The 12,402-nt window shown below is 45.5% G+C and overlaps 1 protein-coding gene across 1 annotated transcript in view; it reads right to left on the reverse strand.

Annotated features, from left to right (window-relative positions):
* VWC2 (von Willebrand factor C domain containing 2) overlaps window positions 1-12,402 on the reverse strand; it is a 111,829-nt gene that overhangs the window by 32,895 nt on the left and 66,532 nt on the right. The window lies entirely within an intron of this gene.

Consider the following 12,402-nt stretch of genomic DNA (forward strand, 5'->3'; position numbering starts at 1 on the left):
CCTCAAAAAACTATCGCTAGAACTCCCCTATGACCCAGCAATAGCCCTGCTAGGGATTTACCCAAGGGATACAGAAGTGCTGATGCATAGGGGCACATGTACCTCAATGTTCATAGCGGCACTTTCTACAATAGCCAAATCATGGAAAAAGCCTAAATGCCCATCACCTGATGAGTGGATCAAGAAGATGTGGTATATATATACAATGGAGTACTACATGGCAATGAGGAAGAATGACATATGGCCATTTGTAGGAAAGTGGATGGACCTCGAAGGTGTCATGCTAAGTGAATTAAGTCAGGCAGAGAAGGATAGATACCATATGTTTGCATTCATAGGTCTAACAGAGAGACCTGGCAGGGGACCATGGGGAGAGGAAGGTGGAAAGAGAGTGGAGAAGAGTGAGGGACACAGATCAAGGGAGACTACTGAATACTGAAGATGAACCATGGACTGAAAGGGGAGGGGGAGGAAAGGAGGGGGTGATGGTCATGGGGGGGGCACTTGTGGGGAGAAGCACTGGGTGTTATATGGAAACCAATTTTACAATAAACTATTATAAAAAAAACAAAAAACACCACTATTGTAGGGAAAATGCATTATCAGCTGAATCTTTCTCACCTAGGATGTAATTTTCCTGGAAAAAATAAAAGATCATGCTGCTAACGATGCTCCTAATTCAAGAAACCATCAGAAAACCGATTCATGAACATGGACAGTGGGCACCTGGAAAAAGTCCACTGTCCCTACAGCTGTCTGGGGGAACAGTCCCCCTTCCCGGCGCTTGGCAGATGGTCAGGCGGTCTCTGGATCTTCAGTCCAGAGTACTTCCGGAGCCGGAGCTGGGAAGGGCGAGCTCCTCAGACACAACACAGAACCTTTCCCTCCGCAGAGCCTCTGGGCAGCCACTCAATCTTTCATTTTTAACAAATGAGTGTCAGTGCACGGGGCTTCCTAGATGGGGATGTGCAGCAAGGCTCTTGGTGGCCCTGATGTGCCTTCCCGTCACACTGCTCTCGGGCTGCTCCTGTCTGGGTTCAAGTAACACATCCTGACACTAAATGAATGAATGAGAACACGCCCCCCACCTGTCTTCTCATTGCTTGTCTTTTCAATCTTCAGGAGTGAAATTTTCAAATAGATCTTTCAATGAGATGTTGGTCAACAAAAGTTCTCTGCGGAATCAGGAAAGGAGGTGGACAAATGAAGCCCAAATCTCCTCACAGCATGTTGGCGGGAACGGAAAGCTTTTCCTCACACTCCACTCTGTATCCATTAGACCCTGGAGAGGCCGTCCCGGCGTATTTGCAGGATCGCTGGGTGCTGCTATTTAAATTTCATGAGCCATCTGTCTCTCGACAGTTACAGGGTAATGAGGGTAATCATTTCTGGCTGAGCCCTGCTCCTGTGTGAAGTCTCACTCACGGGTCTCTTAGCAAGAAGAGGCCACAGAAGGGTTTCCGGATCTTTCTCATCAGAGAGACGGGGCTTCGCTTCATTGCTATTCCTCACTGGACCCACCTTAGGCATGTTCCCATCTCTGTCTGAGTGGGAAGGAAGGAAATGTAGATTCAGTCCAACAACACAGAGGCCCTTAGACCCTGATGCAGAGCTGCTCTGCCCGGAAGTCCAGCTACAAGGCAATGTTCACGGCCATCCTAGGAAGCAGCAACTCACGTCACTCCTTCCTTCTAACAGATGGGGAAGCAGCGGCTCACCACCCCCCTCCAAAGGAGGCACCTGACCACCCTTGGTCATGAGACTTGGGGTCTCCTCCCTGGAAGAACTGGAGTCCATCTCTCCACCTTTTGAGCTAGGATGTGGCTGTGTGACCTGCCGTGGCCAGCAGAGCATCAGCAAGGGTAACATGCGTGGACTTGCAAAGGGCTCGCACACTGGGCTGGCCCTGTCACCTCGTCCTGTAGCCCCAAGGCCACCAGGGAACAGCCCCGAGCTGCTGTGTGGCATTAGTGTTAGGGCTGGGCCACCAGCAGAGTGTGGAAACTGCCAGTCAAGGCAGGTCAAAGAACAGCCAGTGTCAGGTGGTGGTGACACCAGTGGCACATGTCACATCAGGGGCAACCTCCTTTGCTCTGAGATGTGCCTGAGAGTTGGCCACTCTCCCGGCTGCGCGCAGCAAGGGGCTGATAGGAGGGTGAGGTGTGAGCCCGATGAGGAACTGTTTAGCTTCTAAGCAGAATTTACAGGAAACACAAGGAGCCAGGAACTTCTTGGTTGAAAAATGATATTGCCAATTGGAGAAAGACTCTCAGAGAAAGAAATGGCATCAAGAAAAACATAAAACAAGTAAAACTAAGAACAGAGAGATTTCAGGTATTTCCTAATGGAGTCCCTCCACTAGTCAAAATGGCTGCCACGCATCATGAAGTCATCACCTTCACAAATGCTGCCCGGGGTCACCAGCACATGGAGGCCAGTGGGGTACTGGATAAGAATGAGGGGGGATCTGGGAGGCAGCAGGTGAGGAAAACAAGGGTGAAAGGCTGAAAGTTTAAGCAACTTATCAAAGATTATCAAATGCATGGGACAAGATCCATGATTTGAGCCAAGGGAATCTGATTTCAAGCACAACTCTGATCACAACCTGTCAAGATGCTTCCAATTTCCCTGCCTTGCCCATGACCTCTCTTCCTGAACTCTGTGTTCTTCTTATTCATCTTTTAAAAAAATTTTTAATGTTATTTATTTTTGAGAGAGAGAGAGAGAGAGAGAGAGAGAGAGAGCAGAAGAGGGTCAGAGAGAGAGGGAGACACAGAATCTGAAGCAGGCTCCAGGCTCTGAGCTGTCGGCATAGAGCTTGAAAAGGGGCTCGAACCCACCAACCATGAGATCCTGACCTGAGCTAAAGTCAGATGCTTAACAGACAGAGCCACCTAGGCACCCCGAACTCCGTGTTTTTATAAAGTCAATATTCAAAATTACATGTCTACACAAGTTTCAGTCAGAAAACATGACACACCATGTACCATTTACCACAGAAAATAGGACCTTTAAGAATAAATAGAGGGAGGGGCGCCTGGGTGGCTCAGTCGGTTAAGCCTTGGCTTCGGATGAGGTCAGATCTCATGTTTGTGGGTTCGAGCCCCACGTCAGGCTCTGTGCTGACCGCTCAGAGCCTGGAGCCTGCTTCTGGTTCTGTGTCTCCCTCTCTCTCTGACCCTCCCCTGCTCATGCTCTGTTTCTCTCTGTATCAATAATAAATAAACATAAAAATTAAAAGAAAAAAAGAATAAGTAGAGAGCTACCAGCAAAATGGCCAAGCAGGCGGCCCCACGCGCTCATCCTCCCACAGAAACGCGGAGAAACAAGCGGGAGCTGTCAGAACCCGCTTGGATAGAGCGGGAAGACTGTCAAGGGTTTACAGCAGCCAAGCAGGTGCCGTGCCAAGAAAAAGGCGATGGAAAAATGGAAGTAGTGCTCCTCCCCCTTCCCTTATGCACCCCCCCATACATTCCCCTTCCCTTGTGCACCCCCCTCCTTTACTCCCGCTTCCCTTAGGCACCCTCCTTCACTTGTGCCCTCTCCTTCCCTTACGTGGCCCCCTTGCAGACGGCAGCCTGCACTCCCCAGTGGGAATCTGGCCTTGGTTGTGGGGGAGGCAGAGTCCAGTGCACTTGCAAATCGTTGTGTGTGTCTGTTAGAAGCTTCCTGAGGCTCCCGGAAAGGCCCTCCCCAGGCTCTGCTTCTCCTGGCTCAGAGCCCACTTGCTCAGAGTGGGAGAGCAGGGGACAAGGCCGGCAAACCAGGTGAGATGACAAACAACGGGCAGCCACGTGGGCTTCTGAGACATGCACAGCCCCCTCCTCACAAGGGAGGAGAAGTCTGGGGACAAGGGGACTGGGGGCACAGGAGCATTCAACACTGCCCGAGTACATGGCATGGGGGGGAGCTAGAGAGAGCCATGCTCGCACCCAGTGCAAGAGGCATGATTAGAAAAATCCGGAAAAGACTAAGTTTTCATCCCAGGCTGGCTGATCCCAAGCTCAGCGGAAGCTCTGCTCAGACGGGGCCAATCTGCGGACACTGGGAGCCGTCTCCTTTCCCCTTTCTCTCTAAACAACAGCTAAGGAACACAGACGCCAGTGACACGATGGCAAAGAACATGTTCTCTGCAAAAATAGCAGAGAAAAGTCTCCAAATAAACCGACAGCGACAGCCCTCAAACACAACAACCAAATCAAAAGTCGGGGAGGCTGATCTCTGATATCCTCACATGATAGTCATCGTCCGTCCAGTCCCTCCAGATAAATTAATGAAAAAGTAGGAAAACACACTGCCAACATGTATGGGATGCAGGGAAAGCAGTGGAAGAAGGAAATTTATAGCTGTAAATGTTTACATTGTAAGAGGAAAAAGTCTGGTTTCAGTCACCTAACCTATACCCGAAAGAACTAGAAAAAACGAGGACACTACCTTAGCGCTAACAGGAGGAAGGAAAGGATGAAATTAGAGCCAAGAGAAGACAGAGAGCAGGAAAACAATCGAGAACAAACAAAACCGAGAGTTGGGTCTCTGTTGGATTTTCTGAAAGTTTTGCTTATTTATTTTTGAGACAGACAGAGACAGCATGGGCTGGGGAGGGGCAGGAGCCAGAGGGAGGGGGAGAATGGAGGCTCTGTGCTGCCAGCATCGAGTCCCGAGCGAGGCTCGAACTTGAAACCATAAGATCATGACCGGAGCCCAAACCAAGAGTCCGGTGCTTAAGGGACTGAGACACCCAGCCACCCCCAAGAGTTGGTTCTTTGTAAAAATCAACACTGCTGATAAATTTTAACTAGAGAGGCAGTGAAAAAAAGAAAAGAGAGAGAAAAGACACGGTAACTAAAGTCAGAGATGAAAGCGAGAACCTACAAAAATAAGAAGGATTGAAAGATTTTACCATGAATACTGGGTTCTCCAAATTAGGTGAAATGCACAAATTCCTAAAAACAAACTACCGAAGCTGACTGAAAAGACATAGGAAATCTCAAAAGACCTATAACAAGTAAAGAAACTGACTCAGTAATCAAAACCCTTCCAAGGAAGAAAAGTTCAGAACCCGGCAGCTTCATGCTGGAAGCACAATTTGCACAAATCCTTTTCAAATCCTTCTGTGTAATACAAAAGGAAGAACAATTTTCAGACTCCTTCTAAGAGCCCATCCTTGTTCTGATAACCGAAGCTGGGTAGAGGCATGGAAAGAAAATAGAGACAGACATTCCCAATGGCTATAAATGCAAAAATTCTCAATACAGTATTACCAAACCAATGCAAGGGGCATCTTGAAAATATTATACATCGTGGCCAAGTCAGATTTATTCCTAGACCACAAGGGTGGTTACACATACAAAAATCATTCTGAGTGGTATGGATTACATTAACGAATGAGGAATGGGAACATATGTGATCATTTTGATGGAGAAAAGCATTTGACAAAACCCAACGATTCGCCATAAAAAACCACCTACTAGCTGGAAATAGAAGGCAACTTCCTCAACACGATAAAAGTCTTCAATGAAAAGCTTGCTGTTAACATTGTGCGAAATCACGAAAGACTGACAGCTTTTCCCCTAAATCGGGGACAAGACAAGGATGTCTTCTTTTACTATGCTATACAACATTGCGTCAGAAGCCCTAGCCAGGGCAATTAGGTAAGAAAAAGAAACAGAAGACACCCAACCTGGAAAGGAAGAAGTAAACCTCTCTATTCTCAGATGACACGATCCTGTGTATGGGAAATTCTGAAGTAATCGTAAGAAAGCTATTATCGCTAAGAACCAAGCCCAGCCTAGTCGCAGATTATTATGCAAAAATCAGTTGTGCTTCTACATGCCAGCAGTAAACAGTCCAAAAAACATTTAAGAGAGTGATTCCCTCACAAGTGCATCAGAAAGAATGAAACATTTGAGATTAAAGTTAATGAAGATGATGAAACACTTGTACACTGAGAACTGTAAAACACTGCCAAAAGAAATTGAAGAATAGACAAATAAATAGAAAAAAAAAACACCCCTGTTCATGGCTTGGAAGACTTAGGATTGTTAATAAGGCAAAATTGTCCAAGGAAACCAAACCTACAGATTCAACACAATTCCTACCAAAACTCTAACACCTTTTCTTATAGAAATAGAAAAGCCAATTATGAAATTCCTGGGGAATTACAAGGGGCTTCAGAGAATCAAAAGAATCTTGAAAAAAGAAAACATTGGAGATGCATCCGATGCAATTTCAGAACTTATAAAGTGTAGTTAATAGTCAAAAAATGTGGAGTACAAAAAAACAATGAAACAAAACTGGAGTTCAAGAATAAAACCAAATAGTGAACCCAAATTATAATGAGATAACTTAAAACCATCAGGTGCTTGGAATCAAAAAGACAAGAAAAGGAATTAATGTTGGCGAGGATGCAGAGAAAAAAGAAACCCCCATGCGTTGTTGGTGGGACTGTAAACTGGTGCACCCACTGTGGAAAACAGTATATAGGTTCTTCAAAAAATTAGAAATAAGAGGGGCGCCTGATGACTCAGTAGGTTAAGTGTCTGACTCTTGATCTCAGCTCAGGTCATGATCTCATGGTTCATGAGTTTAAGCCTCCTGTGCTGGCAGTGAGGGGCCTGCTTGGGATTCTCTCTCTCTCTCTGCCTTTCTCTGGCTCCCAATCTCTCCAAATAAAAAGATAATAAATAAAAAAATAATTAAAAGTGTTTTAAAAATTAGAAATAGAAATACCATATGATCCAATAATTCCACTACTAGGCATTTACCCCCCCAAAAAATCACATTAATTTGAAAAATACATGCACCCTTATGTTTTTTGCAGTATTGTTTACAAGAAACAACCCAGGTGTGCAGTAATGATGAATGGATAAAGAAGACGTGATATATATACACAATGGAGTATTACTGAACCACGAACAAGAATGAGATCTTGCCGTTTGCAACGACATGGTTGGAGCTCCTAGCTCTAGCTTCTAGCTTCTAGAAGCTATAGTGCTCAGTGAAATGTCAGCAGAGAAAGACAAACACCATCTTATTTCACTTCTATGTGGAACCTAAAAAAGAAAACAAATGCACAAATGAAAAGCAGAAACAGACCCATAAATACAGACGACAAACTTATGATTGCCAAAGGGGAGACACGATTGCTGCGGGGATGGACAAAATGGGTGAAGGGAGTGTGACACATAGGCTTGCGATTTTGGAACGAATAGGTCACAGGGTAAAGCCGTCACTGTAAAAGCTACTGCGTAGGGAATAAGTAATGCTATGTCACCACTGTATGCTAACAGAGGGTTCTGACACGTGTGGCGAACACAGTGCAACATATACACTTGTCAAATCACTACATTGTACACCTGACACTAGGGGAACATCATGTGTTGACGCCACCTCAACATAAAAATGTTTAAAAAATGAATAAATTAAAAGAAACAAATCTATAGATGTTTTGTGATGAGGGTGCTGAGCCCATTGAATAGCAAAGGACAGTGTCTTCAGCAAATAGTGCTGGGACAGCGGACAGTCATATGCAAAAGAATGAAGCTGTCCCCCCCTTCACACACTGTACAAAACTAATTCGAAATGGATCTTTGGCCTACATATAAGAGCTCAAGCCATACAATTCTCAGGTGGAAACAAAGGCGTCCGTCTTCATGACCCAACATTTGGCAACAGTTTCTCACATGTGACACCAAGCTATGTGCAGCAAAAGAAAAAAACAGGATTTCATGAAGATTAAAAACTTTCATGAGGTCAAAGTCCATTTTGTGAAGACAATGAAAAGACAACCCTCAAAATGGGAGAGAATCTTTGCAAATCATTTACCTGATAAAGGCTTAATGTCTGGAAGAAAAATTACTCCTAAGTCAACCATAAAAAGACAACCAATTTTTAAAAATGGGCAAAGTAGCCAAATAATCCCGTCTCCAAAGAGAATGGCCGAGAAGCACATGAATAGATGTCAAGGGTGCAGGGCGGCTCCGTTGGTTAGGCATCCGACTTCGGCTCAGGTCATGATCTTGCAGTTTGTGAGCTCAAGCCCGGCATCAGGCTCTCAGCCGTCAGTGCGGAGCCCGCTTTGGATCCTCTGTCTCCCTTTCTCTGCCCCTCCCCCACTAGCGCTCAATCTCAAAAATAAATGAACATTAAAAACAAGAAAAAGTGCTCAACATCATTAGTCATTAGGTACATGCAAATCGAATTACAATGAGATACTGCTTCGCCTGCACTAATTTGGCTGTAATTGTTTTTTTAAATATGAAAAATAACAAATGTTGGCTGGAATATAGAGAAATGGAAACCCTTGTAAACTGGGAACCCTTGTCCATTGCTGGTGAGTCTATGAGTTGTGTAGCTGGTGTGAAAAAGTCTGGTGGTTCCTCAAAAACTTGGGGTGCTCGGAACAACCGAAATTCAGCTTCTCAAAGCTTTTGAGGCAGGAGGTCCAAGATCAAAAAGTGTCGTGACTTTTTGGTTTCTCCCGAGCCCTCTCTGCTTAGTTTGCAGCTGTCCGCCGGCTCGCTATGTCCTCACACAGGGCTTCAGTGGGTAGACCTGTGACAGCTACGATATGACCCCATAGTTCCACCTGCAGGTACACGCCCAGAAATGGAAACAAGGATTCGGAAAGGTACCAGTTTACCTAGGGTTCACTTCAGCATTTGTCACAATGGCCAGAAGGTGTAAATCACCCGAGGGTCCACTAACAGATGAATGGATACACAAAACGCAGTCTCAGCACTCAATGGAATATTACTCGGAAATAAAGTACTGATTCGTACCATAAGATAGGTGAACCTTGGAAGTAGGATGCTAAATTCAATGAGACACAGAAGGACAAATATTGTATGATCCCGGTCATAGGAAAGAATTCACAGAGACAGAAATTACATGAGAATTCACCAGGGTCTTGCAGAAGAGGAAAATCAGACTTATTACTGAATGAGTATGTGGTTTCTGTTTGGGGTTGATGAAAATGTTTTGGAAAGAGATAGGGGTGCTGGTTGTGCAACACTGTGAATGTAAATGCCACTAACGTGTACACTTAAGGTATAGTCCAGGAGGTGCCTGGGTGGCTCAGCTAAGCATCTGCTCTTAATTTTGGCTCAGGTCATGATCTCATGGTTTGTGAGATTGAGCCCCGTGTCAGGCTCTGTGCTGACAGGGAAGAGGTTGTATGGGATTCTCTCTCCCCTCGTTACCCCTCCTCTGCTTACATGTGCCCCCCTCTCTCCCTCTCTCTCAAAATAAATAAATTAACATTTTAAAAATTAGTCCTGGACATGAACAGCATAATGATTGTAGACAAAAATACTGTATTATAAACTTCGAAGTTGCTAAGAGACTAGATCTTAATTGTCCCCACCACCACTAAAAAAAGAAATGGTAATTATGTGATGTGATAGAGGTGTTGGTACATGCTATAGTAGTAATCATATCGCAGTACATAAATGTATCAAGTCAGGGGCGCTGGGGGGCTCAGTAGGTTAAGCGTCCAACTTCAGCTCAGGTCATGATCTCATGGCCCATGAGTCCGACCCCTTGCACTGGACTCTGTGCTGACAGCTCAGGGCCTGCATCCTGCTTCAGAGTCTGTGTCCCTTTCTCACTCTGTCTCTCCCCTGTTCAGTCTCTCTCTCTTTCTCTCTCTCTCTCTCAAAAATAGACATTAAAAAATTTACAGGAATGTATCAAGTCAATACATTCTACACCTTAAACTTACAAATTATATCAATTACGTCACGATAAAAATAAGTTTAAAAAATGGCTAACATGGAAACTTTTATGTCATGTATTTTACTATAAACAATCTTTGAAAATACAGCAAAGTGGGAGCACCTGGGTGGCTCAGTCGGTTAAGTGTCCAACTCCTGACTGTGGCTCAGGCCCTGATCTAAGCGTAGGCATGAAGCCTGCCTGGGATTTCTCTCTCTCTCTTTTTCTGCCCCTCCCCTGCCTGCACACTCTCTCTCACAATAAACAAACTTAGAAAAAATACAGCAAAGTGTCATAAAACTCTTCTATGTATAAAATTATGAAACTTGAAAAAAGCCTTTAAAGAGTAATGGATTTATTACATTCATATATACATGATCTATAAATGGGAAGCCTCAAAAAGGTGAAGTTCTTAATTTTCCCCGAGCTAACCCACACATTCAATGCAATTATAGCAAAAATCTCAGAGTGTGTAGGTGCGTGTGTTGAGACATCACGAGGACTCTGTAGGGAAGAACAAAGGGAGAGAACAGTCCAGATCGTCTTGAGGGGGAACGACGTGGCCTCACCAATGGTCAAGACCAGTGTAAATCTACCGTACCTGAGAAAGCAGAGTGCTGACACAGGAGGAGACACACGAGTCAGTGTAACAGAATCAAAGCCCAGTGCTGAGACAAGTGTTACCCACATGAAAGACAACAAATCAGATCCCAACCTCACACCATACAGGAAAATCTAGTTCATTTCTGTTCAAGTTTTTTTTTAAGTTTATTTAGAGAGAGAGAGCAAGGGCAAGCATGCGTGGGGAAGTGGGAGCAGAGAGAGAGAGGCAGAGAGAAAGAGAGAGACAGACTCTCAAGCAGGCTCTGCACCCTCAGCAGGAAGCCTAAAGTGGGACTTGATCCCACAAACTGTGAGATTATGACTTGAGCTGAAATCAAGGGCCAGATGCTTAACTGACTGAGCACCCCAGGAGCCTCTAGGACTTTTAAATTATAACTTTGTTGTTATTTATTTACTATTTCATGCCTCGTCCACCCCCTTTCTGCCTCCCCATCCTGCCAAATACCCTCCCTTGAAATATAAGCCCCAGGAGAGAAGGAAAAGTTGTCTGTCTCATTTCTACTCCCCGTGTCTACAATTGGTAGGATCTCAATAAACAGTTGTTGACTAGGTTATATGAATAAATGAATAAACGTTCCCTCTGTCCCTAAAAACAAAGACTGCAAATCACAGTATTAGTGCCACATAAGTCACTGATAAGGAAGGTTTCATGCGTGTGATTTGCATTTCCGAACCCACTCAGTGACCTCACTGACTCACTGCAAATCTTCAGCCACTTCATTGCAAAGTATTTCAATGTCAAAGGCAACAACATGCAAAAAGTAAGAAGGGACTTTTAGGAGGCAAGAAATGTGCTCATTGTGCTCACTATGGAGAACGTGATGAGCGCGTACTTCTTGCCATCCCATCTAGTCCAACTTCACACTCTACTGAGAAGTGTATTCAATTTTGTTTTAAAGTATGGAAGCTGAGGGGAGGGAGCGCCAGGGTGGCTCAGTCAACTAATGTCTGACTTCGACTGAGGTCATGACCATGAGTTCAAGCCCTGCATCGGGCTCTGTGCTGACAGCTCAGAGCCTGGAGCCTGCTTCACATTCTGTGTCTCCCTCTCTCTCAGCCCCTCCCCTCCTCGTACCCTGTCTCTCTCGCTCTCAAAAATAAATAAACATTAAAAAAATTAAAACACTGAATCTGAGAGGTCCTGGTCCCTCCAAACAGACACAGCAGGGCTGGGCCTCACATCTTTACGTACTTTGTATTTTTCTTACAATGGAGATAAGTATTTCCCCTCCATCTCCCTGGAGCCAGGCAGGTACTGGCCAAATTCCTGCAGCTTCCACCCCTTAACAAATGGGGACAGTAACAGGGACCTCACCAGGTGTGGTGGCCAATGGGACAATGTCCCTGGAGCATGTGGCTGGCTTGTGGTATGGCTCTGGTAACAAAAGATAGAAATATAAATGGACGTGAAAGCACTGTATGTTCTACCATTCTACCAGGATCAGGAATGTTAGCACCGGTCTTATCCCCCTGCATCCTCAGAACTGCCTGACACTGGAGGAGGGCAGCAGTGGGCTTTCTGGTGCCCCTATGTTTTCCCAGCACCCCTCAGATCACCTGCCATAGATTGGCCACATGGTCACACAGCACAGCTCACAGACAGTCGCCCGTGGGATGTCCACTCTGCAGAGTGTGAGGTGCCCCTCCTCCCTGGGAGGCGCTTGTCACTTCCAACAGGGGCCATTGCCAGTGGCTGTCCCTATTCTGAAGTCTCACCAATCACCCCTGTGATCACATCAAGGCTGGAGCAAGGGTTGGGCCAGGTTGAGTGCCTGGGGCTTTTGCTTCTGCCCTTTGTTCCTATTATTTTTGACAGGTGGGGCGAGGAGGAAGAGGGAAGGCAGCTGGGTCAGAGCAGATGTGTGGTCATGAAGGGCTGTATTTTTATGAAAGATGATGATCCCCTGCTAATTCTGGTCACCCCTGTCCTCAGCCGGGCCATGATTTGCAGGGGGCTGTCTGAGCCTGCAGTTCAAGGATACTGCCACCAGATGGCGCCACCATCCAGGGCACATTTGTTTCAGAATGGAGGACAGTCAAATTTGGGGAAGCCCAGGTCCCAAA

Source organism: Suricata suricatta, chromosome 2 (assembly GCF_006229205.1).
Source record: "Suricata suricatta isolate VVHF042 chromosome 2, meerkat_22Aug2017_6uvM2_HiC, whole genome shotgun sequence".
In the NCBI taxonomy this organism is placed as follows: Eukaryota; Metazoa; Chordata; class Mammalia; order Carnivora; family Herpestidae; genus Suricata; species Suricata suricatta.